General features: G+C 37.8%; 2 protein-coding genes across 4 annotated transcripts in view; one reads left to right on the plus strand and one right to left on the minus strand.

The window, feature by feature from the left end:
* Positions 1 to 25,147, minus strand: part of LOC110832402 (uncharacterized) — a 277,620-nt gene that overhangs the window by 56,387 nt on the left and 196,086 nt on the right. The gene's annotated exons all lie outside the window — the stretch shown is intronic.
* Positions 1 to 25,147, plus strand: part of LOC110832398 (glutamate receptor ionotropic, delta-2) — a 144,416-nt gene that overhangs the window by 25,349 nt on the left and 93,920 nt on the right. The gene's annotated exons all lie outside the window — the stretch shown is intronic.

The raw sequence follows: 25,147 nt of genomic DNA on the forward strand, positions 1-25,147 counted from the left end.
TAAGTAAGAAACAACAGAACAATGAGACACAACAAAACAGTAAGACAAAAAGACATAAGACACAACAAAAACAATAAGACAACAAAACAATGAGACACAAAAAACATAAGGCACAACAAGAACAATAAGACACAACAAAGCAATGAGACACAACAATACAGTAAGACAAAAAGACATGACACAACAAAAACAATGAGACACAAAAACATAAGGCACAACGAGAACAATAAGACACAACAAAACAACACACCACACTCAAAATAAAACAACTCATAATATTACAAAACCGTATAACCTAAAGTACATAACTTAAAAATTAATACCAACTAGACATAAGTCAGTAACAGTAATGATTCACACGTTTCATCAGGACCTTCTCTTCACTTCACTACACTTATGAAGCCTTCCCATCCTCACCCCAATTTACCCCCCTTCACTGCACCCACCCATGTAGTCCCTTTACTTCACCTCATTTATCACTTTCCTAACCTTCTTCCTAAACGTACTTGGTTTACAGGAGAGAGTCCCTAAAACCTCAGCAGGTAGCTGGTTCCAGAGTTGGATGGTCCTATTTACAAAGGAATATTTTCCGATATCTGTTCTTTGTTTTCTGCTCCTAACTTTCCGAATATGATCGACTCTGCTCAGGTAGTATGGCCTTTGCAATCTGTCACCTATAGCTTTCCATGCCCGATCTCACAGTTTTCAAAAAATATAGGAATACCATTTTTAAAAATGAGTGTAATTATACACAATTATGTTTACAAGAATATATAGGAATACGTAATTGCAATTAATACAAAACTGGCTAAAAGTAATTAAATTATAACTCCATAATGTAAATTTTCATGAAAAATGTGATCAGGGCTTTGGTTTACACTAAACGTAATAAAATATCAAACAGTAGAGTGCATGTGTTCCTAGTTTTTATTATCAGTCGTCTCATAGTACAGCATCCTACACAATAATTGCGAATTTGTACTATTAATATAATGATGAATACGAATTTCTGGTCGCCAGCTCGCAAAATAAGTCGCCTCAGGCGAATTGTTGTAGTTTTTCAATCCCTGTATACGTATGTAAAAGAAAACAGTCCTTTTTATTAATTCCTGTTCATCATTTCTCTCAACACACTTTTATTCTATTTCGTCTGTCCTTCAAGAAATATCTGCTTCTTAAAAAATAACAAATTCATATGCGAAACGCTGGAGGTGATAGTCTGGTACAGTTCGCAGTTGTGGGCACGCAGCCTCACAAATAATTCTGCAAAATCATACACGTTCAAGAACAAAGAAAGTTAAAGAGGAAACGAGTAATGAATGAGGAATCAATAATCGGGAGACCAGAACGGGAGAATAAGAAGTAAAGAAAGAAAGATAATAAATAACAGAAGAGGAGTAATAGGGACGTAATTGTAACAAATTAGAAAAATATGAGAGAGAAAAAAACTAAAACTTGAAGACGGAAAACTAAATGAATGTTGGAAAGACGTACTTATGTCAAGAGAGAAGAGAAATACAGCGATAAAAGAAGGGCGAACATAAATTAGGAAATTGTTAAAAAAAATTAAGAAACGAGACAGACAACGAAGTAAAAGATACGTATAAAATTTTTAGATAAAGAAAAGGAATAAATAAGGAAGACTTGAAAAGGAAAGAAATAGATAAGGCAGGAGAGAAGGTAAATACGAAGAGCCGAAGAGCGAAGGAACATAAAGAGTAGCTAAGTAAAGTAAAGTAAAGTTTGTCCCACTATACGCCATGTAGGCGTTTGGGGTGAGTGGAGGTATAGCTCCTCTCTTCCTTGACCTCGGCACTAGATGGGGGTGAGTGGTCAGCATCACGCCCCGGCCGGCTTTACCCCCGGGAAAGGACCCCGGTACCCATTGCAGAGGAGGCTGGGTTGGCCCCAGAGGCTAGAGGAAAAATCCTCTGCCCCCGTCGGGGATCGAACTCCGGTCGTCCAGCCCGTAGCTAGTCACTACACTGACTGAGCTATCCCGGCTCAAAGAGTAGCTAAGTGCAAAGAAGAATGAAAATGCGAGGGAATGAAATAACGAGACATTAATTAGAATATCTAAGTGGATGGATTAGCAGTTGCTCGCAGAAGAACTTCCCTGTCAGACAGTTTCGTGGTACGAAGGCACGCGATAGAACCTGATGGACCGTAAGCTGTACAAACATCAGACCGCGAAGACTTACGCATTCAGCCATGACAAGCTTCACGAAAGCTGATCGATGGAAACTCTCACTGATGTTTCACTCGGTATCTTCCGCTGACACATGTTGCTGTCTGTGCTCCATCTCGTCTGAAGCCTCTCGGTTCAGACGGAATTTTTCTTGTTTCGTCAAGTATCGGAAGCAAGCCTCTGCTTTGTCGGCGATGGTCTCTTCTCCCGTGTGCTCGGCAAACTTTTCCTTTGATCACTTCAGCATGCATTAACATCGTCCGCCATCGGATCTACAGGCATTAGTGTGCGGAACAAACAAACTTTAACATTAAATTAAATTACATTTTGGACTTAATTGTTTAATTATTCAAACTACACTCCGAGTTATAAATATTTAAGTTATGTTAAGTGTTTCTTATTCTTCAACAGGTATGAACAAAATGCAACCCCCCCCCCCCCAGCTGGCCTTAATGTTCAGGTGTTTAACGGCGGTTTATTTTCTTAAATGCATGTTACCGGCAAACTGTGAAATTCGGCAATGTATGGAATGCCTAAAGTTAGTAGGCAAAGTACGAAATTCAGGCATTCTATGGAATGCCCAGGCATTTTATAAAATGCCTCAGATTCTTTAGGCAAAGTACATAACAAAGAAGTTTCTATAATACGATTTATGAAGTTGTATTTTGTCTTTTATGTTTGCAAAAACTTAATATAAAACATTTTTTTAATTCTCAAAACTTTTGTTAGGTTAGGTTAGTAAATAAAACATTTCTTTTAAATTCTCAAAACCATTGTTAGGTTCGGTTAGATTAGGTTAGGTTAGTATATAAAACATTTTTTTAATTCTCAAAACTTTTGTTAGGTTAGGTTAGTACATAAAACAATTTTTTACATTCTCAAAACTTTGTTAGGTTAGGTTAGATTATGTTAGGTTAGTATATAAAACATTTTTTTAATTCTGAAAACTTTTGTTAGTTTAGGTTAGTACATAAAACAATTTTTTACATTCTCAAAACTTTGTTAGGTTAGGTTAGATTAGGCTAGGTTAGTATATAAAACATTTTTTTAAATTCTCAAAACTTTTGTTAGTTTAGGTTAGTACATAAAACAATTTTTTTAATTCTCAAAACTTTTGTTAGGTTAGATTAGTAAATAAAACATTTCTTTTACATTCTCAAAACTTTGTTAGGTTAGGTTAGATTAGGTTAGGTTAGTATATAAAACATTTTTTTAATTCTCAAAACTTTTGTTAGGTTAGGTTAGTACATAAAACAATTTTTTACATTCTCAAAACTTTGTTAGGTTAGGTTAGATTAGGTTAGGTTAGTATATAAAACATTTTTTTAATTCTGAAAACTTTTGTTAGTTTAGGTTAGTACATAAAACAATTTTTTACATTCTCAAAACTTTGTTAGGTTAGGTTAGATTAGGTTAGGTTAGTATATAAAACAATTTTTTTAATTCTCAAAGCTTTTGTTATGTTCAGATTTAGTAGCTTGGTGTTTTCGCGACTATCTTGCACAGCCTCCATCTTGACAGCTTACCCATTCGATTTTGATTAATTTTAATTTACACAACCAAACAATATTAACATTACTATTTATTATGCCCACTGACTTTAGGCATTCTATACATTGCCCGATTTTATACATTGCCGGTAACATACATATAATTTAAACAGCAAAAAAAATATGAACATAAATAATTACAATTGACTGTTGGTTAACAAGGTTCTAATAAAAGTTTTCCGGGTTTCATTCCGACTTCTACCAACACAAAACTAAAACAGATGCAACAAAAACCATGGAACTTCAATGACAAACAAATAGTGAAATACAGCAGAAGAAGACTCTTTGAAAATGTAATGAGCTTTAAGTACACTTCAAGCGGATAACACGCGAGGTAATGCAGCGAAACCAAACACCGCGTCCGTGTCGTATCCGAAAACGTAAAGATTAAAATACTGAAGTGTTCGTTTCTATAACGTGAAACTTGAGATCTTGCATAAAGGAAATAACTTAAACCGATCTCGTTTTAGAACAGGATACAGAGGCGAATATTTAAGGGGTTAAATATCAACGGGCTAGAAATAATTTCGAACAAGAAACTTACGAAGTTAACCTACAAACTTCGTGACACATTTCTTGAACAATCAATGATAGGTGAAGAAACACATAGATTCGTTCGGAAAGTCTGAAGAGAACACTTGGAAGACCTGGGCATAGATGGGATGATAATTTGAAAATAATCTTAAATAAACAGGAAAGATGTGGGTTGGCTTATTTTGATTCCAGGAGGCGCCAGTATCAATCAAGTCCTTGGAAGTACACTGTTGTGCACTCAGGACATTCGTTGTCCAGCTGAGAGACTGTTGGCTCCTCAAGGGCTCTGCTCCATGGACTTCATAAGCAGTTTCTTTAACGTGGATCAAGGCTCCACGTAGAGGGATGATGAAACACTTACACGATACGAATAGCCGACCGGCGTGTTGACGGCAGGGGACCTGGGGATCATGCTGACGGACAAGCAATGCACGCTGTGCGTACACTCTCAGCAAAGATGCTGTACACATGAGTGTACCTACACTGAACACAGAATTTGTTTCTCGATTTATTCAACGACGCTTTCTTCATTACGTTATTTACACAGCGTCGAAAGGAATCTTGAATTTGAACGACAGATTTTGAAGAAACCTATCGTGACCTGTTTAAAATTATTGAGCCAGAATTAATCCGGGTGGACTGAGTAAAGGGACGGAAAATCTGCCAAGTGGTATTTGAACTAAGGACCAGCAACTTGCGGATGGTGAGGTACAGACGATGTGTGACCTGTATCGTACACGAATATGCGATAATCAAACTACATGTCAGATCATGCGTCCTTTTCCGTGCGTAAACACAGAACGAAATATAAAATAGAGAGTGAAAGGAACAAAATTAAGAAATAGATGAATAAATAATAGCAAAATAAAAGTAAAAGCTACGTAACTTTGCGGAGTAAGTGCGTCACTGAACAGAAAGCTGTTTGTCCTGGAAGATCACAGAATAACCGCCATCATAAATGGCCAATTAGACGTTTTTATGAGACACTTGAGCCCATCTCAAGTCTTCACTCTTATTCTTCTGCTGTAACTTATTAGCTACTCTCCTCCTCTTAGCTCAGGCCTCTTAGAAGGCCACTTCCAAATGATATTTTCCAACAACGTTTCAATTTATTCTTCCCCGTAGATACTACATATCAGGTTCATCTCCAATTGCTTTTTCTTCGTTCGTGCTACATGCCCTGTCCATCTAATTCTTCTAGTTTTCCTTACCGTAATAGCGAGAGCAAAGTCCAAATTCTCAAACCCCTACTTCCGTAACTTGTGTAATTTTCGACGTCATTTCATTCTTCAAACACAGATTTAAAAAGCATTTTTAATACCCAGAGTCGTACAATACACTTTCGTACGAAATGGATTATGTATAATTTAACCTAACTCTCAAATCAGAATTTTTCCCCGTGTAATAACACCTACGAAGAGACCTCTGTTCCATGTAAAGAAATCACAAAATTTCGTTAAATTTTGTCCACTGTCAATATAAATATTAAATTACATGCATTTCCTAAGTTAGATCATGACAGGATTATCGGGTACATCGCTTTTTTGCGAAGAGAAAAGTTAAAAGAGAACAAGAAAGGAATTCTGCAGAAGGGACGAGTAATTGGAACAGTCGTCTCCAATTAAGAAGCAGGAGGCAAATGAAACACGAAATTTCGCCTAATGACTTGTTAAACCCGCCCACCACAGGCGACATCTTTGCGGCAGTGCGCGCGAGTAACTTCAGGACCACAGTTTGTATAATTGGCTTTATACAGACCGAAGAGGGTCGGGGAAGTAGGAGTGAGGAGCCGGTCAAACAGTTGTCACGGAATTCTGAGCACAGAGGTATCTCTACCAAGGCACGTCGAGTAGAATCCAATCCAAAAGGCGGACGCATGCGCACAGAAATCTCAGAGACGTCCTACAAGAAGAGCAGAAAACGCTCCCTGAAAAATTTAAGGCACGATTTATTTTGAGAAAAATCAACATTTCTATGTAAGATTTGAGGTTTTCACAGCGGTGACTATGAAGATGTCTGTCTTCTGGGTTGTTGCGCTGTGTAGTCTGGTAGATGTTAACCAACGTTTCAGAGGTCATACTGCCTCCGTCATCAGGGCGATGAGTATGAAGATTTCTGTCTTCTGCGTTGTTGAGATGTGTAGTCTGGTAGATGTTAACCAACGTTTCAGAGGTCATACTGCCTCCATCATCAGGGCGATGAGTATGAAGATTTCTGTCTTCTAGGTTGTTGAGCTGTGTAGTCTGGTCGATGTTAACCAACGTTTCAGAGGTCATACTGCCTCCGTCATCAGGGCGATGAATATGCCAATTGAGTGGGTGGGGCTAGGTTTATAGGAGCCGGACCGTGAATGGAGTAGCCTGCCCCGAGCCAATGGGAGCTCTGAAACGTTGGTAAACATCGACCAGACTACACAGCGCAACAACCCAGAAGACAGAAATCTTTATACTCATCGCCCTGATGACGGAGGCAGTATGACCTCTGAAACATTGGTTAACATCGACCAGACTACACAGCGCAACAACCCAGAGGACAGAAATCTTCAATATTTCTATGAATTAATATGGAAATAAATAGAAATTTTGGAGAAGTTTCAAATAGGTGAAAGGCAATTGAATGTTAGAAACCCGATAGAATTTCTGTATTATCACCGAATATAGCGTCAGTTGATCGTCGTTTGTATCTTGTGAGGTCCAGGGTTTGATTCTCTTCTCGGACGATAAATATGCCGACTAACATTATAATGAATGTTCTCAGTGCCTTTATGAAAATTTTCAGAATGTTACCTTACACAGCACCTCGGCAGACTTCCCTCATATTCCTCCCGAATTTATTATTTACAACTATGTTCCCATTAGAAATAAAATAATCTATGCTGATGAAAAGCATATTTAATCAATGACAACACTTAACCGCCTTTTGCTAGCTTCCTCTGTAAAGAAGCGAGTTATTTTGTACTCAGTCAAGTCCAATCTGTGTTCTTCCCTCAAGGGAAAAGACCGTGAATAACAGCAACATAATTGTTACAAGCAAATTTTCGGTGTTGCATCTTTTAGCTGTGTATTCCACAAGCTTAGTACGTATTTCACGAAGTGCTTTTATGAAGCCAGTAACTGTTAATATTAAAGCAAAATGCTTCAGCTTTAAAGCTGCAGTCATGCTACTTTGAAACAATAGTGACCAGCCAACTGACAATATAAGCTAGGCTTTGGTGCTTTACGCATCCATCAAGTAATGACACGTTCTTTGATGTGTGGAGCGGGCAGTTAATGGAACAACGCAGCGTTAAATCAACAAAGCAGATGTCGCTGAAAGAGTGTGAAACTGGGTCATTTCACTATCAGTAGGCAAACAGTTAGATAAAACGTTCAACAAGGCGTACGACATAAAATAACACAGTGGATTTATTGCTATATTCACTGCATGAACGTCATGAAATTCAGACACAAATCCATTGTCATGCGTCCTCTGCACAAAGTTCATAGCGACAACGCGTTATGATCTGGTCGTGTCTGTCCATCTGTCCAATTGATTCAACTCGAGAACCATTGGACTGATTTGGATGAAATTTGGTATGGAGGTTGTGCCATTCTGCACGACCTCAAAATCGTATTTTGAATATCCTACGAGCGGTGATGATAAAATGACGGATGATGAAACTCGTGAGGTGGACAATGAGATGCAGCGATCTGGTGGTCAAAGTGGGAACTATCGAGCCTTGCCTAATACCTCCAAATGCAAGTTGCAAAGAACGCCACAGGATAATATATGTGTTTTCCGGTACGGAATAAACATTCCAACCTTGTTGCAAAAATATTCACACTGCATGTTCTATACTCCATGAAGACAGAATATAACTTTCGTTAAATTGTGATAGATATTTAATCAAATCCAAATAAATTTCTGGAAGAAATGTCGTAGGTTTTCATGATTACATACAACCAAAATCTCATATTGTTTAAACTAAGCGAAATACATTGTCATGAACTAATTGTAACACACGCCTTGAGACCATAAAATGTTAAGTAGAGAATTACAACAACTTGAAAACAAAGCACTGACAACATTACAACGTAATAATGGAAAGCAAGGGTCTTGCTGAATTAAGGATAAGGTTGGGCCCCCCCCCACCATGTTCTAGCAGGAAGTGAAACAATTTATCACGTAAACAACCTTTTAACCACGCAATTCATCCTCTGCCTTAGCACTATTTTAAAGTGGCGTGTGGGACACGTGAAGGTAAGGCTTTGCGCACTCTAGTGGAATTAGTCAGTTTCACGCTCCGTCTACTCTTACTCCGGAGTGAATTCTTCAATACAAGTTTTACAAATTGCTAAAAAAAAGCCACTTAGCCTTCCTGATGGCGATATCGAGAGATAATATTGTCAATTGAATAAAAATTTACTTGGATATTATCCATCGTCTAGTAAATATAAAACGTAAAACGAGATAGGGATTAGTGGGCCCAACTGTGTAGGAACCTGAAGACGGAGATAGAGTCCTATCTCCGAAACGTCGTTTTATATTTTATATTTTACTAGACGATGGATAATATCCAAGGAAATTTTTATTCAACTGACTCTTCACCATCATCAAGAAGTTTTAGATTTGAGATAATATTGTCACTACGCCGCTCATCAAAAGCATATTTCGTGAGAAAAGACTTACTCACCTGAGCTACGATCTTATCAAGCCTCGTAAATTACTCGATTACTGATCACCACCAACCCTAACCTGCCGGTTGAGAAGTGGACGGTCAGAGAACGAAGTCTGATTGTACCCTGAAACTAAAGTTTACACGAGTCTGTGTGTCTGTAAGCCAACAGCGAACCTCGACTTTAACGCTTGTTCTTGTGCTGAGTGCATCAAGACGCCCACTCCACCGAGTGAATGATTAATCATTAACGCTGAAATGTTGTACCTTCAACCCTCTGAAGAACGGAGGTAAGAAACACAGTTCTCACCTCAAAGAAACCACAGCGCTTCTCCATTACAAAGATCAGACGGTAAATGCTGTTCAGGGAAATAATCGCTATTTATTCTGAGCATAATACGAAACTCATAAATTCTTTCCCTCGTTAAAATGCAGGGCCATTGGACGTTAAAGTAGATGGTACACGCAGACACCAACACGTTTTAAAGAAGATGGCTGTCTTCTGGTCTGTAGTGCCGTATAGTCTGGTAGAAGTTCGCAAATTTCTCAGAGGTCCTTGCTGCCTCCATCGTCAGAGCAAAATTGTCGTCAGAACCTCAAAGACTTAAATAATATATGAGATTTTTAATTTGCAAATCAATAATGAACCACAAGAAAGTTTTCTTTTAAGAGAAGATGGTTTGTGTTTCAACATGTGTTGTGACGCTCAGAGCTTCCCTGGGATTCCCAGTTCATGCGATCACGAGTCTTAGGCGTGGGGATGGCCTACAAACGAAGTAGCCAAGCAGATGGGCGTTCCCGTCACGGACAAAGACTGCTCCTTAATAGTTCTGTAAAGCAGCTGTTAGTCACGTACAGCCCTCACAGTCCGTGACTCATTAGAGATCTGGATTACCAATCATCTAATGCACCCGAAATTTACAAGATCATTTCAAAGTCGACAAATAGTGTCGCAGTTCAAACCTCGCCAGTAGTGGACTACCAATTTGAATACATAAGTTGTCAAGCGATCTGTGATAGTTCTGAGACCATGCCCTAGCGAATAAGCTTCCCAACACACCTGCTTCAGAATCTGTCTGATAAGCCACAGTTCAAGTCACGCCTAGATTTTCGTACACCAAATTTTAATCAATTCAAGGCACACCGCAAAAGCATTACTCTATTAAATAACAGAAACGTGAAGCTTGCAATCTAACGTGAATAATTAATACAAACTTAACTGCACGAGTGTGTAGAAGCGAATTCTTACAAAACTGCACACCGAACTATTAATACGATTAAATTATTTCCGAATTATTGTGTGACTCGAAGTGTGTGTGTGTAGACTAAAATTATGTATCTCTTGTTTCCTCGTCTGTTTGTTTGTTTCGGGGTTAGTCCGTCTCATAACCCAGGGTTTCAATGGAACCGGTTTCCTCACCCCCACCCCCCAACTTGCACCCTATTTCACCAATTCCGTGTCCTACTTACCATAGCACCTAAAACCACGGACCTGATCTGCCATCACTTTGTCACAATCTCGGCGTTTATTCAGGGTGTCGACTCCGATCAGCCACTTCGCTGGACTCGGTGTAAAATAATTTCTAAACCTTACAGAACGTACCGGATAACCGTATTTTTTTTACATAACCTAATTTTGGTTTACTCAGAAAGTCAGGGGGGATACAAGAAGAATGAAATCAACTTAATGTAATCGTGATAATTTTGAAACGAAAAGTGCCGTCAGCTGTAAGTTATTTCAGCTAATTCCTGTTTCCAGGAACTCGTAAATGGTATACACGAACGAAGGAAATAAAGTAGACGTAGAAATTCCCAACCGAATGAAAATACGGGTTATTAAATTCGTCGCGTCCTCTCAATGTTTGTCTTTTAAAAATACTTTTGAAGTAAAAAAAAAAAAATTCACCTTTAGCAAGACGAATTGTGCTGTTCTCAATAAAATGGTCCCCTGCTCTGAACTGCCCACACCAGAGGGGAAAATTCCATTTAATTAGTCAAAGTGAAACTCTGTAGTTCAGGAACACGGACAGGAAGGGCTTTGGTGTTAATTGGTGTTCGAGTGGAGGGACACGCGGACTCTAAACCGAACAAAACCAGGGCGAGGTAAAAGAGGGACATTAAATATTGCGGTCACGAGGGGGCGGAAGGGGAGGGTAAATACCGTGTGAAAATGCGCAAAAACGCCAGACGGAGACTGAGGAAAAATTATTATCTTTAATGTGTTTTATCATTAACAGGAGTCTGAGTTATGTTAACACTACACGTATATTTCAATACCAAACCTAAATACTTAAATAGTTTCAGAACAATTAATTTTGAACATTATTGCTGCAAACAGACAAACGAATACACACAGAACAGAATAAATTAGTTACGTAATATTATATTTACACAAGCACAGAACATTAATATTTTTGGATCTTTATTACAAACCAGAGAAAAAAACATTACAATTTAACGGGGAGTGATTTCTTTCGTATCTCAATCCCTCACTCTTTATCCTTCAAGCCTTAGCCCTCTCGTATTATTACCTCCCATAATTTCAGTCTCTTAGACCCTTCTCGCTCGCCCTTCGTATCCCACGTAAACTGCAAAAAAAGACACTCTGTAATATAAACATAAAAAGTATCGCCCTGATGATGGAGACAGAAAGAACCTTTGTAACGTCGGTTAAGTTCTACCAGACGACATGGCGCAACAACCCAGAAGACAGCCATCTTCATACTCGCTGCCTTGAGAACATAAAGTCTCAAACATAAAAATATGGCACAAAAGAAACACGTTGTTATAAATCAACAATATGTTTAACTCCCCGAACTCCGCTCCCATTTTTATGTCTCCTCTGTGGACGCAGGCAAGTACAAAAATTGTTGATTCTGTACAAAATAGATGTTAAATTAAATTAAATTAAATCCGTGGCGTAACAGCTCCAGAGAGCCAAAGCCGACTAGCTTGACTGCTGGCCTCACGTTCACGTGCCTAAGCAGAGGTGAACGATCATCCAACCAGATATAGAGTGACGTGTGGTCAGCACGACGAACCCCCAGCCAATGCTAGTTTTCCTGGCCGGATTACGCTACTCATTGTATTACCAGTTTATAATTACAACGACATTCATTGAGTCAAATGTAGTGAAGTACCAAACTATGTAGAATAGTCTGCGCCCTGATTTATTCACGGTGTTGCATTCTACAAAGCTGTGCACCAAACATCATAAAAATATTCACTGCAAATACGTAGAAAAATGCTGATAACATTCCATTCCATTCGCATAGGGCCAGCCACACTCCTCGCCAACCACATAAGAAACGCCGTGCTCTAGCGGCAACTTCTCCGACACGCCATTACGGCAGGCAGCCTAAACGCTAACCTGCAGGCACTTCTTTTAGACCTACAAGGAATGTTGAATAGCTGCTGACCTAACCAAACCAAATTCAACCTAACTAACCTAACCTAACTAAACCAAATCCAACCTAACTATCCTAACCTAACTAAACCAAATCCAACCTAACTAACCTAACCTAACTAAACCAAATCCAACCTAACTAACCTAACCTAACTAAACCAGATCCAATCTAACTAACCTAACCTTACTAAACCAAATCCAATCTAACTAACCTAACCTAACTAAACCAAATCCAACCTAACTAACCTAACCTAACTAAACCAAATCCAACCTAACCAACCTAACCTAACTAAACCAAATCCAACCTAACTAACCTAACCTAACCAAACCAAATCCAACCTAACTAACCTAACCTAACCAAACCAAATCCAACCTAACTAACCTAACCTAACTAAACCAAACGTAACCTAATCTTTCTCACAGTCAGAAGCACAACTCAAAAATCCGCAACTGCTTTACCCAAATTGTGCGCGAACCACCAGCTTAAAACATTTTCGATTTCGTTGTATTTCTACTTGTGGGGGAGGGGTAGGTGGTTATATACAAATCAGTAGCAAAGTATGTACAAGCGTTTGAACACTACAAGCAGTGACACGAAGTCACTTAGATGAACATCCAAATGGCACAGTGCTTTCACTTACTGGTCAGACTGTTATGCAAGCAAGAACAAAAAAGAACAAACGAGAAGTGTTGAAACAACTAAAATCAAGAAGTCATCAGAATGATGATGTCGTCATGTCTTGAGAGAATTATGGGTAATTACGACATCGCTGAACAGCATATGTAATGACGTCATCCGTCACTTCACAAATTCGAATGTCCGTCAGGTTGGTATTACTGTTTAAATTTAAATTTAAATTAAAAGGTACGAATTTATAGTCGCTTCCAGTGCCAGCTCTCAAGGAAATTTGTCCAGCCGTTGTTCTTCGGTTTCTGTGCAAACGGACGATGACTCATGAGTAATGACGTCATGGATAACGATCACCATTTTTTTTAAGGTAACGCCAAATTCTGTCCCGCCGAGTTCTTGCAGAAAATTGAAAGTCATTGCTTCATATCCTGCCACGCCCCGTCGACGTGACGCTGCTTATAGGTTACGAGAAATAACGCAGGGACGCACTGCGCATTATTGTGTGCAGCCAAACTGAAATAAATCAACTGTACCTTCACACTGCGCTGTTATTTTGAAAAGAAAAAGTTGGGCTAATACTGACGAAGACACTGAGGCTTACTTTAAAATGTAGAAAGAAGGCGATTAAATGAAAAAAGATCCTTATTAATTATAATAAAATATCTGGCGATTTCTTTAGTAATATACAAATTAATTTTACTCGGACCCCTGACCTATCGCCCTAATTTGTTCAGCGTTTGTCTGTATAGGAACAAAGTGATATTTAAGTGGAATGTTACTGATGACACACGGCGTGGCCGGAGGTCGACAAGCGCAAAGCGCTGGTCGGAAAACCTTAATGTAACAGAACAATTTAGAGATCTAAGCGTTGACAGAATAATAGTGCGGTGTTAGAATGGATATTGAAGTAATAGGGTGAAATGTGTGGACCGGATTCATAGATCCCAGTAAAGGGCTTATGTAAATATGGCAATGGAACATCGAGTTTCATAAATATTGGCTAACTAAGCGTATCAATAAGGACTCTGCTCCATGGAGTCATGGTCCCGAGGATAATCGTGTTACAGATCGTAACTGTCGGCTTCCTTATCAATGACTGGATGTATCTGCAAATTCTAACGATAATGAATCCGTTCCTCACGTTAAAATTAACCTGTCCCTCTTCCTGATAATGCGCTGTTCAACATGCCCTGTGGTAAGGTTCTGAAACAGTTTAAACTGATCTCACGTGTAGGGAAACAGAATCAAAGCAAAATTTTTAAAGAAAAGGCACATAGAAAATGAGGTTTACAAGGCGGTGAGTACTGGGTTGTTTCGCCGTGTAGCCTGGCAGAAGTTTAAAGACGTTTTAGAGGTCCTTGCTGCCTCCATCATCAGGGCGATGATCGTCTTATCCCCCCATTTTTCAAATCTTTCATTTCTTTATCTACTTCTCAAAGAACCGAACTTTTCTGGAACTTTATTAAGGATCTACGTGTGTCTGTCCGTCAGTACGTTTGTTTTCCGTCCACTGATTAAATTACGGACAATTTTATATTCATTACTATCAGCCTGTCTGCTTCATAAATTTAATTCACCACTGAAATTATCAAGATGGTCAGATCAAGGAGGATGGTATGGACGGAGCATGGGAGAGATGAGAAATCCATAAAAAACCTAATCGGATAAATTGATGTGAAGAGGTTTAGATAGGAGAATGATGTTATAATGAATCTTAAGGAAACAGTGTGTGGGGTGTGTGGATTGGATTAATATGGCTCAGAATAGGCGCAAGTGAGCTGTTGAAAACACTGCAATGAATCTTCCACAAGAAGCACGCAGTTTCTTGAATAGGTTAGAGACTGTCAGAGTCTCAATAATGATTCTGCTGCTTAAACTTGGCTTCATCGACTAAACCGGGATGACTCGGTTCTTCAGTTCACTGCCTTTGGGGTGGGAAAGTGGAGATCGATTCCCAGAATGATAAGGCCCTTTCTCTTTGTCGCCAGTGTGTTCAGGCCGAACCAACTGGTTGCGTGTGCAAACAGCAGTGTTCATTTCCAAGATATAAAGACGTCAGGAGTTGTCTATTCACCTCACAGACTTTCGTAGAGTTGCGATTTAATGATATCTGGCCGCGTCTGCGTGTAACGTAGCAGGCACCAACTCGGGCGGAAAAGTGCAGAACTACTATCAGTCCTTCGTTTAAACGTGAAAGCGTACATGTGCGGTCAATGAACGTAGCAAGAGAGAGAGAGCAGAACAGAGCAACTGAAAAAGCGTACACGAGAATGTCGGAAAACGTTTCTCGGAGACAGCGCTGAGCGATGTTTGGAGGGATCGTCAAATTGCGGTGACCGTTCAGTTCTGCCTTCGATTCTTTCAAACGCTTAAGAATCGCGTTCTATCTATCATTTATAGAGAATCGTATAGGAAATGACGTGGGCGAATATGAACTGCAAAGTAAGAAAATTGCTGTACGTTGAACTTCCTAACCGAAACAGAACACATAAACATCTGAGTAGGAATAATCATCTTCGGATCATTAATTAGCACTTTTGTTCTTGGTCACTGAACAAGAACTTTTTCAATAAAATTGGATCAGATCGAATTTAAACTGCGTTTAAGCTCAAATATAAGGCAACAAGGCAGGAAATCCGCACTTAGAAACGTAGTATGTTTCTTGAAGGAGATTTATAAACTGCACCAAGATGCACACTACAACGTAAAGCCATAACAAACTGAACTTCGTGCTTCTTTGCCCCCTAGCATCAGGCGGCTGATCGGATATTTGTCCCCTGAGCTTAATCAATTTTCACTCTCCGATCGGCTTATTTTGGACCTGCAAAAGTGTTGCACCCCTCACTTGTTCGAACTTCCTTCGTGTTTAAAAATTTCCAGGCAATTCTGTTGTCTCAGTAAGAGAAGGCCAAATTGACACAACATTATATGACACTGTCGCCTAATGATATACAGAGTGTCTCAAAAGTCCTACGTACTAAGAATACTCAGTAAAGACCTGCATGAATAATATAAAACATGAATGTTTCAAGATGAGAGACTGAATCTTCTCGGGTAATGAGCTATGTCTCTGCTTCCATCGTCAAGGACTAATCTGACACGAATGATCGTTAAATATCGCAACAGTCCCTGATGAAGGATAAGCAATCGTCGAAACGACTGATTGCCGAAGAAAACTTCCTCGCATTCAAGAATTGTTATGAATGGTTTAAGTGAATATAGGAACACAATAATTATTTTGTTTTCAGCTTGAACATTCGCAGATCAAGACAATAAAAGTCACAAGTCTGAAATGTAAAATAATTACGTAAGTTGGCGTTTTAATTGACTCATGGGTTTTTTTAATTCCACTTCCTAAAAGTAAGATTCTAATGAGACTTTTATCCCTGTAGGCATGCCCTGTAAAATCTTACCCTACACAAACACATTTGACATATCAAACTACAGATTAATTATAAAATTATTAGAAACTTACCTATCAAAAATAATGTAAAAATAGGAATCAGTCAACATTTATATTGTTACATGGATATCTTGTTCTTTACATGCTATTAGATTCCTTCAACAGACATATTTGAGGTTATAATAATTTCAAATATTGATTTTAAAAAGTGATAACCCACTAACCAAGTAACCGACATATATATTTCAACATGTGTCGTAGGGTATGCATTTAATTAATTCACCAATTAATAATACAAAGTCAAGGCCCTCAGCTTCCATACTGTTCTGTCAACAATCACTTTCAGATAAACAAATTAATTAGCAGAGAAACAAGAAACCGATGTCTGAAACGCGTGTTAATTTATTGAGGCGGAATCTGTGACAAGATTGTGATTAGATTGAAATCCGCTCCTTTGTTTTCAAGAATGCGTGTAAGTAAGTGTCGATGAATAAATCTTATTTTGAAGAGATGAAATTATGTTTCCACATCGCCTGCAGTCTAAAAGTGATCAAAAAATATCACCGACCTACCAACAACTATCACGTGTCTATTACGTACTATAATTTAACAAAATTTACCCAAACGCAGGGCAAACGTTAATTACCGTAGATTAACATTGTGCTCCAAGATTTAATTTAATACGCCTACGTTTTTGTAATACAATTAATTACTTTAGGAAAACGTTTTAATCTAATTTAAAGTCGGAGTACATTATTTCAGAATATATTTAATGTAAATTATGCTTCTGTAAATCCAATTTTCTTACAATACAAATACACAAGGAATAGAATTTATTACGAAGGGACTGTTAGCATTTCAAGAAGGTACGTGGTTAGTTGAAAACTCAATTACGTGGGTTCTGGAATAAATTCTGTAGCATCGCGTCGTCGCACTCCAGGGCCATTAACAGCTACAGAACAGAACTGGTAAGTTTGTTGGTGAAGTCAGTGTCTTTCCTAGCTCGGGGAAAACAAGCCTCTTCGAGGTTTCCCCTTAAATGTCCATGGTAATTAGATTACGTTAATAGACTCGAATTAATAAACTTACACAAAATTTGCTTAAGTATAAGTTTTTAATGATTACAGACGCGTGCACTGGAATCGCTATTGTGAAAATCGGTAAAAAGTACGTCCAGGAGAAATGCTAATGACGTACGTCATTTTACGTACATTTCACACTTGCAAATATTTTCGTCTCTATCTGCAAACGCTCCAGAAGACAAGGACAAAATAACAATGTGTTTCTACATTCAATTAACACATTTAACCGATCAGTGAAATGCGAGGAAATCACTTCTCAATGAGCCGAATCCGACGTTTCGGAAACTACATATCCATAAATAATAGCTATTGCTGTCACTCAAAACATCAGTCCTTGATGACGGGTGGAGAGTCTCCGAAAATTCAGACTCGTTTTTAATTTTGTTAAGGCAGAAATTCATGCTCCCTTAAATCACAAAATACGAAAAAAAAACCCTCAATGACAGTCTTCACAGATGTTAAAGGTGGAATTTAAATCAATCAGTCCAGCCATCGAGTCTGGAGTTCCCCTAGGATTATGCATGAGCGTAGCTTGTTCAACATTTATAAAAATTACGTGCTACGGACAGACGAAAAATGTGTGGTACTTCTAGTTTATGTAACTGGTATAGGTATTACTGCTCGGTAAATAAGCAAACAACTGGTTGTACGCGAGTTAAAACAGCGGTAACGTTGTTCGGAAAATGTAGAAGTAGGATTTGACATATTCACGGCTGCGACGATGAGGGCTATCACCGCTCTGATGATGGAGGCAGCGAAGACCTCTGAAACGTTGGTAACTTCTACCATACTACACGGCGCAACAATCCAGAAGACAACCATCAACGGTGGAACAAAATTAATATGAAAAAATGCTGAATTATAGTATTTTCGAAAAGATACATCCAATTCCGGCACTATGTAAGACCGTTTAGGATATTTCATGCAAACATGTTTTAAAAATACGGAAAAATAAATTTGAATAATATTAGACTGAAAATTACCTACAGGTAGCATATGAATAAATCATTGATTAAGGCGTCATAGACTCTGGGTACCCTACTCCAACCTGAGAAAGTCCTTCATCATTATTAACCTGGCTGTAATAATTAATAAAGCCCCCAAGAGGTAGTTAATAACACACGCGTCTCTTTTCAGGGAAAATTCGGCTAAAACATTTTTCAACAAACTCAAAATCTTTCGGTACAGGCGTTAAAAATATTTTTTAAATTTCCATTGGCGAAGTCAATCAAGATTTTAGGTCTTAGTCAGCAATCTGGCTTGGAAAAATCATGTCATGTGAGTGGGTTAATATGAAAATTGCACCTTAAAAGTGAATCTGGTGACAACTATCGAATAAGACAGTTGTGCCAGTATAATCACAATTATAAAAAAAACAGACCTCGGATTCTGTAGGCGGTTTGATTTATTTCAAGGTGAAGTGTTCCAACTCAGAAAATATATTTTGTCTCAAACAAACAAGAAAAAATAAAATTGTAGCCCTGCTGGAGTAGAACGCTCCTAACTCGAGGCGACTTCTCGTCAGAGTCTGCTCTAGGGATCCAGTCCACATACAGCATCTGAACTTTATCCCTGCGATGGATCAGATCGGGAACCGCAAAATTTATTTGGTGAAAGTGAAAGGGTGGTAAATTTTTGCTTTATTCGGTGGACGACCAACCGATAGATCGACATCCGAAACCTCAATTAACATACATCGAGTGTGGTAAATTTTTACATGGCCTTCCGCTTAGAAACTCGATGTAAAGACCACTGATCGAAGCCTTTATTTTCTCATCAATTTCATAAAAAACATGTAATCCATTGTATTATTGTACCGTATTAGTGGTAAACACATGTAAGAGTCATAGTATAATTAAACTCATGTTTTGAAACCATCAATAAAGCAATGTTACTCATTCTAGGGAAAACTTAGGGGACTTTTATAGTCTTCCGTTTGTCGCACTGCTCGGCAGAGGTTCTCGTGCTTCTCCACTGTCTCTAGGAAATGACCTTTTCACCTTCTCGAAACCGATTTGCTCATCTGCTTAGTGTGTTCGTCTCAAGATCCACTTGACGGACTGTTGATCGAAGACAGCTCACAGAGGTTGATAGTCAGTTCCTGGAGGATCTAGAATGGTATCTTCCTCTAATTCTGAAGCCGAAACGTCCGTCTCCTCCGAAAGTTCCTTCGAGACTCCTCCGCACAAAGTATTCCTTCCGGATATATGCAATTATGCAGACTTAAAATATTTTATAATAAAGAATATAAGTCTTTTGTAGCTAAACTTCTCTTGCATTGTCGTCTACTTTATGAAACCATTTCAGACAGACTGAATAGCCCTCATTCTAGGCTGTAAACAAAACTCGACATCTGTGTCAATCTTAAAACGTATGCACCATGTCTTAAAGGCAACTCCTGAATACTACAAAATGAGAAAATAATATCAAGCCTTGCCCGCGTGGCCTTCCGTTAAAACAACAAACTTTAACACAAATTATCAATTGGGATTTGTGAAACTCCTTAATAAGGTAGCATATTTGCGTCATATTGTCTACTATTTATTTACTTCCATCATTTTGTTTTCTATATTACTCCATATTTATTAATGTTTTATTTAAATCATTGCTTTACAGACTAATATTGAACATCAGATGAACCACGCCATATAAAAAACAATACCTTCGTTCTAATATATAAGAGTAATCTGATAAGAACATTTCAATAAACTGCATAACATTGTAAATGACTGTAATTCGAGTTTTAAATTTACCAATCTAATTTATACCTGAGGACGGTTAAATATAACCGAAACATGTCGTAAGAGACGTTCCAATTTGTAAATCGATCATTCGATGCGGAACGTGAAATGATATTTTAAATATTTTATATTTTATTATCTTATTGAAATTGTGATTTGACGGAAAATATTAAAATATTAAACTCCTTAATATTACAAGTCATAAATGTCAAACTAATACTAATACCAACAATAGAAGTGGAGTGGGCAAGCAGACATCAAATTGAGGTTTACCCGGTTACAAGGCAGATTCCGAAATAAATAACAAGTTCAAAGTTGACAGCAACTTTCTCCAAAATGTCAGTATTTTTTGTCATTTCAACAGGATGTGAAACTCGGGAGAAAATGCAATAAACATGGCAGCCTTCAAAATCTTAAGTGTCAGAAATGCTATTGTCGCCATGAAATAAGCATCACACACGCAACTGTTGACGTTTCTTGGCTGAAATAACAAATATCTCTAATTCATAATTCGAACTGCCTGTCACTGTCTCAGCATTGCATTGTTACAAAGGTTGGAGAGGTGAACAACCAACTTTAAAATCCTTTCTCTGGAGTTAAATATTTCATAGACGTCGTTATAGACCTCAAGAATGGTGTTGAATGTCTTTACGCATTTCGTTGTGGAAAATTTAACATTCATGTTACACTTCCGCGATGATTACTTAATTAGTTGTTACGCAAAGCTGCCATCTTAACCACGAATGAGTTTCCTATAGAAATTAAATTTCAAAAGTGAAAACGTTAAATATTCTACTGCAAGTCTGGAATATTTTCTCATTAAAATGAGCTCTGTGTTTGACAATGTTGGCGAAATTAATTATAATCTTATCCAGAATAATTTGCCTCTTATTTTACATTATTCTCCTTGTAACAAATCTCTTTCTTAAATAACTAATTAATTAACTCACTAACCAAGTGAATAATTAAATATGTAACTAAGAATATGACCAAATAATAATCTAACGAACTAATCTGCTATTTGCCTACCAAGTCAAACAAAAGTCCTTTTAATCGTTTAACCAAAGAGTGATTTACTATAAAACTAAGTCGTCGTTCAATAGCCAACGCATGCACTGTAGTAAAGTCCACGTGTATCATTAAAGCAGAAGTAGAACCTCTTTCAGAAAAGTAGGTCTTCAGTAAAGTTAAAAAATTCATACGAATTAAATAATATTCATTTTGGATGTTCCTGTAATGAATTAATTCCAGAGTCCTTACTAATTTCCTTTGAGTTCGTACCCCCGTTTAATTTTCGGTTTAGTTTGAAACAAAAATTTCATGTTTTTAAACTCAAAGTTCTTAAATGAACCCATGACATTTGATTTTTTAAACTGCTTTCAGGAGAAATTATAAAACAGTAATTATACAATTTACTGACCATTTTCTGTACATAATTTTCACCGTTACAGATTAAGACACGTAAAATGTTCTAAGAGGCTACCAGTGCCTCAGACATTCGCATTTCACAATTTTAATTAAAACATATAAAAGTAGTTTCAACTTACTCTTGTTAACATGCGCAGTAGATATAATAAATTACTCCCTATTTTAAAACGGTTCCTTCCTCAGTTAAATCTAATAAAATAATTTTGAATGATACGTCACTGCATGAGGTTTAGGATTTCCATTGGCCACTTTTCACTCCTCACCACGGCTGGACTTAGACAGAAAAAACCCACACCTTTGGCTTGCCGCCTTCCTGTCTTTGCCCTCCGCATCAAATTTCAAAATGGCGACATAAACAAAGAAACCCGTGTTGAACGGCGTTCACGTAAAATCTCGCAACATCTCGCAAATTGGTGTTAACGATTTACATTTGTTTAATAAAATTTGACCTCGAAATGAAATTTATTTATTTCAGAATAGGAGTGACTTGCAAAACATTCTGTATTTCTGTACAAAATTTCTTATTACAACTTCATTTGGTTTTTAATTATCGTCATTAATCTGAAATATGATTACGGATTTGGCGAAATAACCATGCTGATTTTACAGAATTTGAACATTTTCAAAGATCTATCAGCACACAAAGCATCATAACTTCACATTAAGCGACGATAGTGTCACTCCCAACTCAGAAATTTGTTCAACCGCCATATTGGTACTTTTCGTTGTGGGAAATTGAGAAACAATATTGTGGGGTAGTCTTTGTTGGCATGATGTAAATACGAAATGTCATGAAGATCTAGCAATTGTTTTATTTGCTACTACAGGAGAACAGTCCAACAAACACACATAATAATATGTAAGCAAATCCTTTACCATGGAATTGACTACATTCACAGTTTTTTAACTTCTCAAATGCATACCGAGTCACATTCTGACGTTGGTTTCTGACGTCCAGAATGATTTATTACTACGAGTAAGTTAGTGATTTTTCAGCTGCGTGGGTTGTGTAACGAGAAATGTGATGAAAAGATTGCGATGAACAGTTAGATAAGGATTAGAGAGGAGACAGTCCTAGCCTGTTTAAAAGTACTATCATGGCATTACATATCCATATCAATGATTTATTAAAACTCACCAATGCAACACTAAATATGAAATTTCAGGATTAATTACAATATTTATTCATGGTTTGGCTCTTATAAGCCATATTAATCTGCACAAAACAATAACGTTATAATGAAGTATTGTCTGAAATCGACACATTAAAGAAACAATTATTACAATTACTTACAGTCTTAAAACAATTTCAATTCAGACAATACTTTATTGCAATCCTTTTAATAAATATTTTTCTCAAGCGAGAATTGTATTACAACCATGAAGAAGGCTTACAAGAGACGAAACATGTCATGAATAATTAACAAGCACAGCCATTTGTAAGTAGTTTGAGGATTTATTGTTTTGTGTTGCACTGGACACCTGTAACAACTAATTCAAAATGTTGATTTAACTATATCTTGTGTTCAAATTTGTAATTTTTGCATGAAGGAAGATAGCCTATGAAATCCATCACGTAAAATGTCCAAAAATTATCATAAACATTTCTTCCTTCCTTACGAAGCTGCAAGATTGACAAAAGTCCTGCCCTGAAATCTCTTCGACTGCGTGATGACGCGTGTAACAGTCAATCCGAGCGGTTCAAAGTTTCTGATTAAGATGAGAATTTTGATCACATCCCTGGGGAATGGGGCAGAAACCCTGATCGGCTCATTCGTCATAACTTACAACACATTTTATCACCTGAGTGTGCGACCGCTGCGAAAGCACGACACAACGTTTTGAATCCGTAACTATGGAAATCGTTTCCGTTCCACGCCGATTTCAATTAGGCAGCTTCAATATTTCAATTTTTATAAAGCGATAGAAATCTTCATCAAATGTGATAGCTCGTGGTTACAATTTTGTTATATTAATTCCACAAAACTCTGATGAAGTTCCAAGTTGGTTATCATAAATGGAAATATTTCGTTGAAATATTGTGAACATTTTATTGATTCAAACTCCTAAAGCAATAACTCGACATTTGAATGCAAATTATTACATGTCCCCGTTTGCAACTCCATGGAGCCTGGGTAGATCCGTCACTAAGATATGGGCTGGGCGACCGTAGTTCGATTTCCGGCAGTGGCCGGCATTATTCTCTTTGCCCCAGCTTCCACACAGGACCCCCTACCCACTGACTTAAGTGGGTTATTTACCCGGTAAAATAAAGCGGTATGACCGTCACCGCATCTAATGCTGGGACGAAAAATGCGTGGAGCTGTATCGTCTCGTCTTCACAGGGCTGTGCCTAATTACGAACCAAGGTGATCTTAGTTTACATCTGCTTATAACACTGTTTCCATTGAAAAGCTTCAATATTATTTCAGCCCTAAGGATTCAATGCGAAATAACTTATTTAAGTCTCTTGCTCAAATTTCAAATTTAATGAGGTAAAAATTATAGATAGAGCGTTAGTATTTTATACATTTTAACAAACAATTATTTTTTTAAAGAATTTGTTTAAAGATGTGGACTGCATTACACGTGTACAATGCAACGTTATAACAAACGCTACAAATTTTTAATTAATCCCTACCTCCGGCCTGAAAGTCTCCATCACTTAAATTCTGGCATATCTGTTCACTTCATATATAAGAATAATTCCATTATTTTCTTTTCTTTAAGTAAAATATTATATGAAGTTTTCAGTTATATTTGAAAATGGCTCCCATCTGGATTATCGCGCCGTGTGGTCTGATAGAAGTTTCCATACTACAGGATGCAACAACTCAGAAGACAGCCATCTTCATAATCGTAGCCGTGAGAATCTGAAATATTATCATTTTATTTTTTTATTTAGTGTTCTGTCTGCCGACAGGTCCATATGAACAGGATCCTTCCATCCTTTTCTCTTCTCGGACTGGGACCTGTTCATATACTTTCTTGGCAGATAATCCAGAAGTGGTTTGCCATTGCCTTCTTCTGTGTGTGAATGGAGTAATTGTTGGGATGCCACGGAGGAAAACTCCGTGTTGCCTAGACCACGGCCTTGCCCAACACAAGTTATAAATTACGAATTACTCGTGTAACAACGAAGCTAACACTGCCGCCGTGCAGAGTTCTGTTCGATCGGCGGGTAACTGTTTTGCATTGTCTTTACACAAATGTAGCCGCTCCTCGTTGAAACGCGGACCACAATCAAACTTCTGCGGACTGTCATCACATGTGCAATGAAGTGTCGATTTGGCTTCGTTATTCATCCATTATACGGTCACTCCCTCTCGTCAGTTTGAATAATCTACTCTTCATTACAAAGGAGGAGTTCATCATAGCGATTAGTATTCAGATCAGTAAACAGTTTTACGTCCATGGACAAACTGAAGGTAAAAATATTACATGAATTTAGTTTTATTTACGCATACCATCAATAATTCAACCTGGTGAACTTTTATGTTAAAAGTTCACTTTTTTTTTTTTTTTTTTTG

This window comes from Zootermopsis nevadensis, unplaced genomic scaffold (genome assembly GCF_977971745.1).
Source record: "Zootermopsis nevadensis isolate Lab colony 2312 unplaced genomic scaffold, Znev_1.0 Znev_ptg000013l, whole genome shotgun sequence".
NCBI lineage: Eukaryota > Metazoa > Arthropoda > Insecta > Blattodea > Termopsidae > Zootermopsis > Zootermopsis nevadensis.